Source organism: Lytechinus pictus, chromosome 13, assembly GCF_037042905.1.
Source record: "Lytechinus pictus isolate F3 Inbred chromosome 13, Lp3.0, whole genome shotgun sequence".
Lineage (NCBI taxonomy): Eukaryota > Metazoa > Echinodermata > Echinoidea > Temnopleuroida > Toxopneustidae > Lytechinus > Lytechinus pictus.
In genome coordinates, this window is record NC_087257.1 from 27,401,341 (window position 1) to 27,411,881 (window position 10,541).

The 10,541-nt window shown below is 36.7% G+C and overlaps 1 protein-coding gene across 6 annotated transcripts in view; it reads right to left on the reverse strand.

Moving 5' to 3' along the window:
• Window positions 1-6,589, reverse strand: part of LOC129275199 (gastrula zinc finger protein XlCGF57.1-like) — a 31,403-nt gene extending 24,814 nt beyond the window's left edge. For 3 of the 6 annotated variants that reach the window (XM_064108151.1, XM_064108150.1, XM_064108152.1), the window contains exon 1: window positions 6,408-6,584. The gene's annotated coding sequence lies outside the window, so the exon portion shown is untranslated. Of the gene's footprint in view, window positions 1-6,407 lie in introns of all 6 variants that reach the window. The other 3 variants (XR_010295400.1, XM_064108148.1, XM_064108149.1) reach the window with 2 other exon arrangements.
• Window positions 6,590-10,541: the final 3,952 nt, after the last annotated feature.

A 10,541-nucleotide genomic window follows, 5' to 3' on the forward strand; every position in this document is an offset into this window, starting at 1 on the left:
GTGAAAAATAAGCAAAACTTTAAAATGTCATAACTTTCTTATTTTACATCCGATTTTGATGAAGTTTTCAGCGTTATTCATGTTTGATTTTTCTCTACATATTTAAATCAACTTTTTTCTGGGGTGGACTTGACCTTTAAATTTAAAAGCAAAGCAAAACAAATCCAGGTTATTGGACCTTTGAACTCATTGGCATGACCCCCAAAATATATATATTTTTTCTCTCTGTTACTGAGCTGAATCATGGATGAGTTAGTAATTTCCTGGCTAAGTACAAGATGCATATCCTCTATATGCTTCTCGTAGCTTTATAGCGAAGAACAAAGATAGCAAGATGGCAACATATATCGGCAAGTTTTTTCCTCTTCTCAAAATATTTTTGTTTTTTAATAAATTTTTGTTTAAAAATTAAATCAATATTGTATAAATGTCGGAAATGAAGTTATATCCCATTTACATGATTTAGGGCTAGATCTAGATCCCAGGGGGGCCACTTACATTGACGAGTGGATACCATGCGCGACCAAGAAAACACGTAAAAAGGATGTCTTTTTCAAGATAGGGCATGTTACGTACGTAACGTGATAAGGGTGTCAAAAACACAAAAATAATGAAAAAAGGGTATCTATTTCGCTAGGAAAGCTACGTGTTTAGGGTCACATTTGCGGGGATGATAAAACAAAATTAAAATGTTGTATAAAGGATGTACTTTTTGCCCCAACACCAAGCGTTTAGAGTCCCGATTTGCGCGAGGTGAGGAAGGTGGGACCTTACTAAACCAAATGGTGTGTAAATTAGGTAAAACCGACGACCGACGGACCCGTGACACAACAATAAAATATACTTGTTTAGGGGTTCATTTCAGGGAATACTTGCCAAAAGTATAGTTTTGTTTCCAATACTTGTTAAGAGTAGGGTTTAAGACGCCAATACTTGTTAAGGGGTGCATTTTCAGAACATGGAAAATACGTGTTTAGGGTGCTTTTCGAGACCCCGTGGTCGCGCATGGTATCCACTCGTCAATGGAAGTGGCCCCCCCCGGGATCTAGATCTTTTAAGGAAAGTGGAAATCTCGGGGGTGAAAATCTGTTTTTTGCGGTACCTATGCACATGAATGGGGCATAATCCTTGGCTCTATGGAAAGTAAGCACGCGTTAGTGCATGATTTTTACTCTCGAGGAGCCTCCTGGCTGGCAGCACTCACACTTGTGCGGGGTTGGTACTAGGACTAGTGGGAGTGCACAGTCAAAGAAGTTGTTGTTGTCACAGAAGCGTTTGGCATGGGATTTCTAAACTAGTGGGTCGCGTGCTGCGACGCCACTTCTGCCTCCTGGCGTCCACAATTACAACACATGACTTTTGGCTTGATTTTTCTGTACGCAGCGGTAACACTTGAGTGGGCTGGCCGGGGGTGCAGTGAGTGAACAATTACAAGTGCCTGAAAGTGAATGGCAAGGTCAGGGAAAATGTCACAAAATTGTTAAATAAATCCCCAGAAATGACGGTTATTCCTGTCTCGGATTCACCGCATTCCTAGTCCTACTTAGCACCAACATATTTACTCTTCATATGTCTCGACTCAAGATTACCGCCTCGCCCCCTCCGTCCCTGAGGTAACCCCTGACAGTCCATTGACCACATGCATAGACAGTCACCCGGCCCCCACCCACTACTCACTAGGGTTCATTTAACCCGCAAAGCGGGCCGGAGCCCAGGACTCGTCCATGTAATACTAGGCAGACATATGCTCTCCAAAATGGGATAGAATGGGGTCACAATAGCACTCCAAATAAAAGGGGAAAAAGTAAATTATGCATTTACCTCGATTATAAGGATGAAGGTCTATCGTGACACAGAATCCTGACATCGAGGCACAAACTGGACCATCATAAAAAGGAAAAGTTCTGTCTCGTTCGTTCTCCTTCTGTCAAAATTGAAAACAAAATGGCCGATCGATACCGAGAACGAACGCGACAGAGGTCTCACTATTCCTTTTTTTTGAGGGTCCAGTTTGTGCCTCGATGTCGGATTCTGTGTAACGATACACCTTCATCTATATAATCGAGGTAAATGCATAATTTATTTTGCCCCTTTTAATATTTGGAGTGCTATTGCGACCGCATTCCACCCCATTTTGTAGTGTATATGTCTGCCTAGTATTACACGGACGAGTCCTGGGCTCCAGCCCGCTGCCTTTCGCCGGCCGGAGCTCCCTGGCCTGGTTAGGGTTTTACAATTACATGCCGCCGCACACACAAAAATCAAGCCAGAAGTCTGTGTGTTGAGAAAGCGCAACCCACTAGAAATCCACTGCCAAACATGGTTCTGTGTGCGAGGTTAGTGTACTAAAACTAACCTCGCACTACTTTGGCCCCCATCCAGCCCCACTCAAGGGTTCATCACCATCCTGCCTGTGGGGAATCTACATCTGGGACTATGGTATGCCAATGCTGTACACAGCACACAATTTAAAAAATCATTAAAATATCACTTTTGTGACCAAAAATACTAATTTCCAAGACAGGAATAACTATTGTTTCTGGGGATTTATTTAACAATTTCTGACAAATTACTATCATCCCCATTCACCGACGGTAGTGTGTTAGTGCGAGCCTGCATGTGTAATCATTTCTTGCAATTCGGGCGACCTGGTTCTGTCTAGATTTTTATTTATTTTTATTCTAAATGACATTACAGGTTGCGACATAAGCGCTTGCCCGATTGCCCGAGGCAAGTAAAAGTTAGACAAAAACTACTTGCCCGAATCGGGCAAGCAAAATTCTCACTGTGAAATGAAATTTTACAAAGTTTCCCCATACTTCACATGCAAAAATACAGGAGAGAGAGAAAAAACAAAGTTAACAACTTCTCTCAATTCAAATTGCAAGCCAGTTTGCGACATTTTTTGTGATCTACACACAAAAACACACACACAGAGTCAGCATACATACATGTGGCTGGTGCGCCCAGCCTGCAGCCAGTGTGGCAGGCAGGCATGCATGGATCTCCATGCTGCTGTGCACATCGGTACTATCCCCAATCAAACTCCGAATCAAAGTGAACAAGCTCACATGAAAAATAGTTTTTCCAACAAAATAATCACAAAATCAGCGGGAAATTTTTACACTTATAAAATGTGGATTCTCAGATTACTGATTTGGTGATGTGAGTTATTGAGTTTTCATAACTTAGTTTCAGCCGTTGTTTTGAGTGTTATTGTGATCGGTGTAGTGGGAAGAAAGATGCGTGCAAGTCCACGATGCCGTGATGATTCATTTGATTTATAAGTTTGTCAATGTTTCTCTGTGAAATTTTATTCATTTATAAAACGTTTATATTTCCAACAATTATTAAAATATATTTTAAACAAATATCAGCAAGATTTTTGTTAGATTACATTTTTGTTTTGTTTCAAATTTGAGTGACTCTTTCTTTTTCTTCCTTCCTTTCTTTCTTTATTTCCTATCCTTTCTTCTATCTTTCCTGCTTGCCTTTTTTGGTCCATCTATCTTTCTTTTCAATCTTTTCTAGCTTACTTTCCTGATCTTTCATTTTCTCTCGCTCTCTCTGTTCATTTTTCTTTCTTTCCTTCATTTTCTTACATGTAGGGGAGACCGGGGTTAGTTGGAACATTTTTGACAAAAATGGCTGTAAAATCCAAATAGATTTTATTCGAGGAACAATCAATATATCAGCTTGAAGCATATATCTAAGGGCTTCAAATGTACCCCATAAAATTTTCAACTCTATTATGGTTACTGAAAAAAATCCACCTTGAACAAGACCATCGCAAACGTTCCAACTTACCCCAATACGGGGTAAGTTGGAACATGGTATGGGGTAAGTTGGAACACTGCATGGTCAATTAAGAATTATACTAAAACTACTTAAAACTGTAATATTACATGGTTTTAGCCTATTTGCTTTATTTTATTGAAGTTCAAAATATTTATTGTGGATTCGTTGAACTTTATTTTTCTATTATACAGCCACTCACGCAAGCAGACTAGAATTCCACATATTTGGGTGCGTTTGATTTTACATGCAATTAAGTGTACTATCAGCAATTTCATGTACTTCTGCATCAAATTTATAAGACAAAAAGTAATTGTTTATACTTTTTTCATTAATTAGTTATGCAAATAAGCATATGAAATTTGCCCTAAATTTTTTTTTTTAATGTTTTTGCCTTTATCTATATTTATTAAGCTAGTAGAATGCTAATTTTTGGTGAGAGAATCATTTTTCACATTTATAACAAATATCCACAAAAAATTGCAAAAAAATATAATTTCTTATGTATTTTATGTGTTTTTTTATTTGTATTTTTGTTTTTTTCGAACCTTTGTTTTTTCTGATGAACTTTGTTGGGACTCTTTTGCGATCATAAATAGCATAAAATGAATCTATTTGAACCAACAAAAGTAAAAAAATAATCATACATTTATGACTTTTGGTTGAAAAACCCAATTGCATTGACCTTGTACATGGAATCACGTTTTTGAACAATTTTGGGTCAGAACATGCACGTTCAAAATGTTGCGTAATTTCGAAACCGCACACACTGGCATCGCAAATTTGGTCTCAAATGATGCGCAAGACTTGAAAGTAAAAAGTCAGCGAGCAGTGTAGTCAAAAAAATTTGTGCGACGGCATAGTGACAAATTTCTCAGGGGGGGGGGGCTCAAATTGACCCCCCCCCCCAGTTTGATAAGGGTTAATATTGCATTAGGGGCCTACAATAGGCCTTAAATGCACACTCAGAACTAACTGATAAACAAAACAAGCATGGTATACAATACATGTTCAGAAGAGTGTGAAATACTTACTTTATATATTTTTTTCTCATATCCAATGTTTTTATTCATAATTATGTTTGGGGTAAGTTGGAACATGTTCCAACTAGCCCCTTCAATTTTGTTCCAGAGGCCCATTTGACGTTTATAAGCTTACAGCTCAAAAAAGGGACTTCACCATGGCATATTAATAACCTCATTTTGTAGCTTGGTATAAGTGTCTATTATACCCCCAAACTGGCCAACTTGATCTATAAACTTCTCTGAGATGATCAAACATTTCTGAAAGAGAAAAAAATTACTCAGAAGCTCAAAAAACAAAAATTCCTTTCTAACTTCGCCAGGCTTGTTGCACATGTGTTGTCTGTAATATATGGTGGATGGCTGTTGATAATGACAATAAATTGAGGGCAGTATTGCAGAAATTTATTTAAAGACGTTGAAGAAAATTACAATGTTTCAACTTACCCCATGTTCCAACTAACCCCGGTCTCCCCTACTTTCCTTATTTAAATTTCTTCATTTTTTCTTTCCTCTAATTTTTCTTTGCTTCCTTCTCTTTTCCTCTCCTTTTTCTTTTTGTTCTTTCTTTCCTTCCTTCTTCCATTATTTTCTTTTTTTTTAATTCTCTCTTCACTTCATTCTTTCCTTCAACTAAAGTTTCATCCTTTCTTTCATTCTTTATTTTCTTCTTTCCTTCTCTTTTTCCTTATTCTTTCTTTCCTTTTTGGCTATTTCCTTCCTGTTTTTCCCCTTTCTTTAACAAAATGAAGGAATTTTTTCCTTCATTCTCTCTTTCATCTCCTTTTCTTAACTTTCTTTCCCCCTTTTTTATTTCTTTCCATTTTTTCTTTCACCCATTAATTCATTTTCCATTCCTTTCCTGTTCTTTTCTTTCCCTTTATTAATTTCAAAGAATGAAGGAACAGTTTTTTTTCTTTCATTCGTTCTTTCTTCTCCATTCATCTCTTTTGTCTTAACAGACGCAGATCAATACTACTAACTTGTTTAGTATATACTATATAGGCCTAGTCTCTTATCTGTTATACCTGTTATACCGAGGTTGTTTTACCTGACTGCCAAGAAAGCACGATCGAATGCCTGTGAGCAAGCAACCAGGGGACCAACGGCTTAAGGTCCTCTCCGAGGGACCTGGTAATGAGGATAAATGCCTTACCAAAGGGCAAGCCACTAGCGCACCACTTGGGAATCGAACCCGGGTCACCGGAATCCTTATTCAGTTACTTTTACAGAAAAAACAAGTTGCCTTGGTTTTGGACTTGTTAATTATGACTTCTCTTCTAGTTCTACTTTTTGGAGTTAACTGTTTGAAGGAGCCTTTCAAAATAGACATTGCTTTTTGGACAGGAATTTCATCTTTGCCACTGACTCGTTTTTCATCACTTCTCGTCGTGCCAAACTAAAGGCTTGCCTTGGGCCAAGCCGGCTTGGGGGAGATACATGTAACTTACATGTAGAGGTTGAGGATTCTAAAACCTACTTAAGTTCTAGTACCAGTATTGTTCTGCTCTTTCCACAGCTGTGAACATTGCTGATTCAGCAGTACTGGATAAAGGGAAAGACAAACGGTACAAGAACCCATTTACTTACCGCGATCAACTCTCCTGAATCCTACTATTTGAAACCAAGGGCAAGGCCAAGCTGCATCATGATTCAAGTTTGTCATCCCGGTTTGACATTTCCTCTCAATTCCTTATTTTTCGCGGTATACTTATAATTATGAGCCGAGTTTCAAAGGACACCGTACTCGTAAAAATACGTCGCCGATGAATATTCATTAGATCGTGGTCGTGCGTGTTCATACCATTTTGCGCACGTGTCGGCGCTAGTCTGCTATGCAGACTCTGAATGGCTCGTGAAGTGGGATCTACAGCTGGTTTGCGAAGCAAACCAGCCTGAAAGTGCGAGCGAAGCGAGCCATACATCTGCAGCTCCAGTAGACCTAGTCTGCTATGCAGACTCCTTGAATCAGCTGTGATACACACACTGCAGATGTGGGTCTACAGTTGTAGACTATTATTTTTCCCACCGAGTTCTGGACCAACATATGAATATTCATGTATTGCGTCTTCGGATTAAGAGTACGCATATATAAATATCCAATTCTTAAACATTAAACTATAAGTGCCATTAATGGCAATTAGACATGTGCTAGGCTATATAGGGCTCGCTTAGGCTAGCGCATTAACTTTACCTCAAATCTGGACCTGTCTAATGCCTAGTACTAATCAGTGTTGTAGTGCCTTGATGCTCGGCCTTTGCCTTAAAGGGATGGTCCGGGCTGAAAGTATTTATAGCTTAACAAATAGAGTAGAATTCACTGAGCAAAATGCCGAAAATTTCATCAAAATCGGATAACAAATAACAAAGTTATTGAATTTTAAATTTTAGCAATATTTTGTGAAAACAGTCGTCATGAATATTCATTAGGTGGGCTGATGATGTCACATCTCCACTTGTTCTTTTGTATTTTATTATATGAAATTAGGTTTATTCAAATTTTTTCCTCCAAGAACTAGAAAAATTGAATTGACAATTGATTTAGTGCATTAGATATTTATTGCTGCAACTTATTTCATTATAAAAGAGACATATTATTCACACAAGTATGAAATAATGAAAAAAATATGATTTTATGTAATAACATAAGAAAACGGAAAGTGGAGATGTGACATCATCAGCCCATCTAATGAATATTCATGACGACTGTTTTCACAAAATATTGCTAAACTTTAAACTTCAATAACTTTATTATTTGTTATCCGATTTTGATGAAATTTTCAGCATTTTGCTCAGTGAATTCTACTCTATGTATTAAGATATATGAATATTTTCAGCCCGGACCATCCCTTTAAGGCGCCTTAAGCCAAGGCCTACTTTTTCAAAGCCTTGGCATTGAGAGGGCCTTGGCCTTGAGGACTAGTTTTGTCACCATTATCAAGAATTTTCAAACAAAGAATACGTTATGAAAAATAGCATTATGTATTGGTAATGTGTTGTAATCATGACTAATGATGATAATGACAGTAAAAAATAATGATCATGATCAAGATAATAGTGCTTTGATGACAAGAATAAATTTGACTTCTGACTGCAATTTTGACAACAATTTTCATACTTTAAACATAGCTAATTCTAAAGAACGATAACAAGGTTGATATCTATTCCATTAGGATTTTCCTTGTATTATTTTCTTTGGCCAACAAGAATTTTTGAAGTCTTAATGATATTCTGAAAAGATTTGGTAAACTTGAACACATGCAGTCTTCAATGTTGTCATATCCAAATAGGTTATGTCAATGGCATGATGAGCCAGAAACTTTGAGGGGCCACGCATGGCATATATAGAGCAAAATTTCTGTAAAAAAAGAAGAAAACGATTGAAGCGAGCGAGAGAACAAAATTTGTCCCCCTCTTTCTAAAGGAAAAGCTAATTTTGCGATAGATTGTTTAAAAAATAATATCACATGTTTACTCCATCTTTTCCCTTCCCTTTCTCCCCTTGTCTAAGTTTATTCTTGGTGGTGGATGGAACTTCTTCTTCTCTCTATCTCTTTTCTAAATTGTATATTTGTTTTGGGTCAGATTGACAAAACAAAGGGGAAAAAATGTTTACTTCTTTTTAATCATATATCGTTCAACAGTGATTTTCATGTCTCTACAGTTTCAAGAGGAAATAAACAACGTATTTGTTTTGTGTCAATATGGTTTCAAGAAATAATAATTGATAACAAATAATAATTGAATAATTAATAATTATCAATATTATCAATAAGTATTAATAATTAATGATTGATTAACTGTTTAAAGAAATAATTAAGATTTACCCTCTCCAAACTAAGGATATGGGGTGCACCCTGTTTATTTTATATCCTTTTGAATATAACCTTATTTTGTTAGTATTCTTTATTCTGTTTTTTTAAGGTAAAATAAGTGTAGAAGATACAAGAAATGAGAATTGAAATTTAAAAGTGGTTGTAAGCAGAAAAAAATATGAAAACTGACAAGTCCTAAAAATGACTCATTTTCAGTTTAAGCATTTGAAAATTTTAGCTTGCGCTTTGTGCTCTCTTGCCCCCCCCCCCAAAAAAAAAAATCCCTGTAGGATTTTTTTTTCCAAATGAAATATGCCCTTTTTTAAAAAGAAATATACCTTCTTTAATAATAAGACATAATATTTCTAAAAAGAAATATACCTTCTTTAATAATAAGACATAATACATTTTAGGTTCGAAAATCACAGATTTTGAATCGTGCTTGCATCAATTCTTGTTTAGTACAGTACTAATCCTGCTCATGGTTACTAAAATGTATAGAATGTTGCTTTATGGTTGGAATATCAAAAAAATTTGGCTCGCTTCCTGCACTCGCATCAATTATTGTACTCGTTCTTTTCCCGTTCACAAAAAAAAAAATGCTTAGAATGTCCAGTTTTCAGGTTGGAATATCACAAATTTTTGAGCTCGCGCTTTGCGTTCGCATTATATTTATTGGTGAGTTATGTATCCTATTTAAAATGCGGTAAATAACTGCTTCCTTTACTGGTGAGTATATAAAAAAAAAATTAGCGAGCATACAGTTATTTTTAGTTAGATACACATCTTTTTCATGATTACAAAACCAGCTCAGAATATTTAATTTCCATGTCTTATTACACGACATGTCAAGAAGTTTGAGCTGGTGGTTCGCGCTGGCAACATTGCGCAAGAATGCCCTTTTAACAATGATTAGCCCCATAATTGACCATAAATCAAGTTTTACAACTTTTTTTTCAAAACCGCTTGCTCGCTATGCTTTGCCGCTGAGAAGTAAAACCTAAATCAAAATATCTATCTTATAATTAAAAATCACTTTATAAAGCCTTTGCTCAACTTAATTTCTACAAAACACACAATTACTTCACGCAGTTCATAATCTCATTTTGATAATACATGTATTTGTTTGCACAAAAAACTCATTTTCATAAATGAGTGCCTTTTTGGCGTTGACGTACCCCCCCCCCCATAATAATTTTCTGCTGCCCCTGTCCCAGGGAGTGGAGAAAAACATACGTTGAGAATGCCAGGATCAGATGACCGTGGTAATAATAATTATTGCAATGTAAATTGCCTAGAAAAATTATGGATTATGTGTACACAGGTAACTATATCATCATTTTAATATGATCACTATCATGAAATTATTTTTGTTTTAAATGTACAAAGGTTAAATTTTTTCTCGCTCAGTCCCCTCGCTCACATACATTTTACCATGTGTGATGTCTGCCGCCTATTTAATTTGTTAGTTCATTGTTCTGTATATCGTAAGTTTGAAATGCCTTGGCCTTGGGTTTCCATGCCTTGGCCATGGCCTTGGAGGTTTTAGCCTTGGCTACAACACTGAATAGCCGACTATATGCCATGGTTAACTTCGAACTGGTTAATTCCGAACTTTACGTTTAATTAGGTTTAGACAGATATTAGCTTATTTGCCATGGTTTGTCTAGTCCGTATACAAAACCAGTCCTAGATCTAAAAAAAAATATTTTAGTTCGAGTCTAGTCTCTATAGATCTAGACTCTGATCTACGCTGTATCAGCATGGAACCACTAGTGCACCAAATGGGGGGGGGGGGGGGTGCAGACAGCTGCCCCTCTGACGAGTCACAACTGATACAGGGGACGTGCCCCCCCCCCCTTTGAGAAGCCAAATTAATAATTTGTAATGTAATGTAAAAGACGTATGT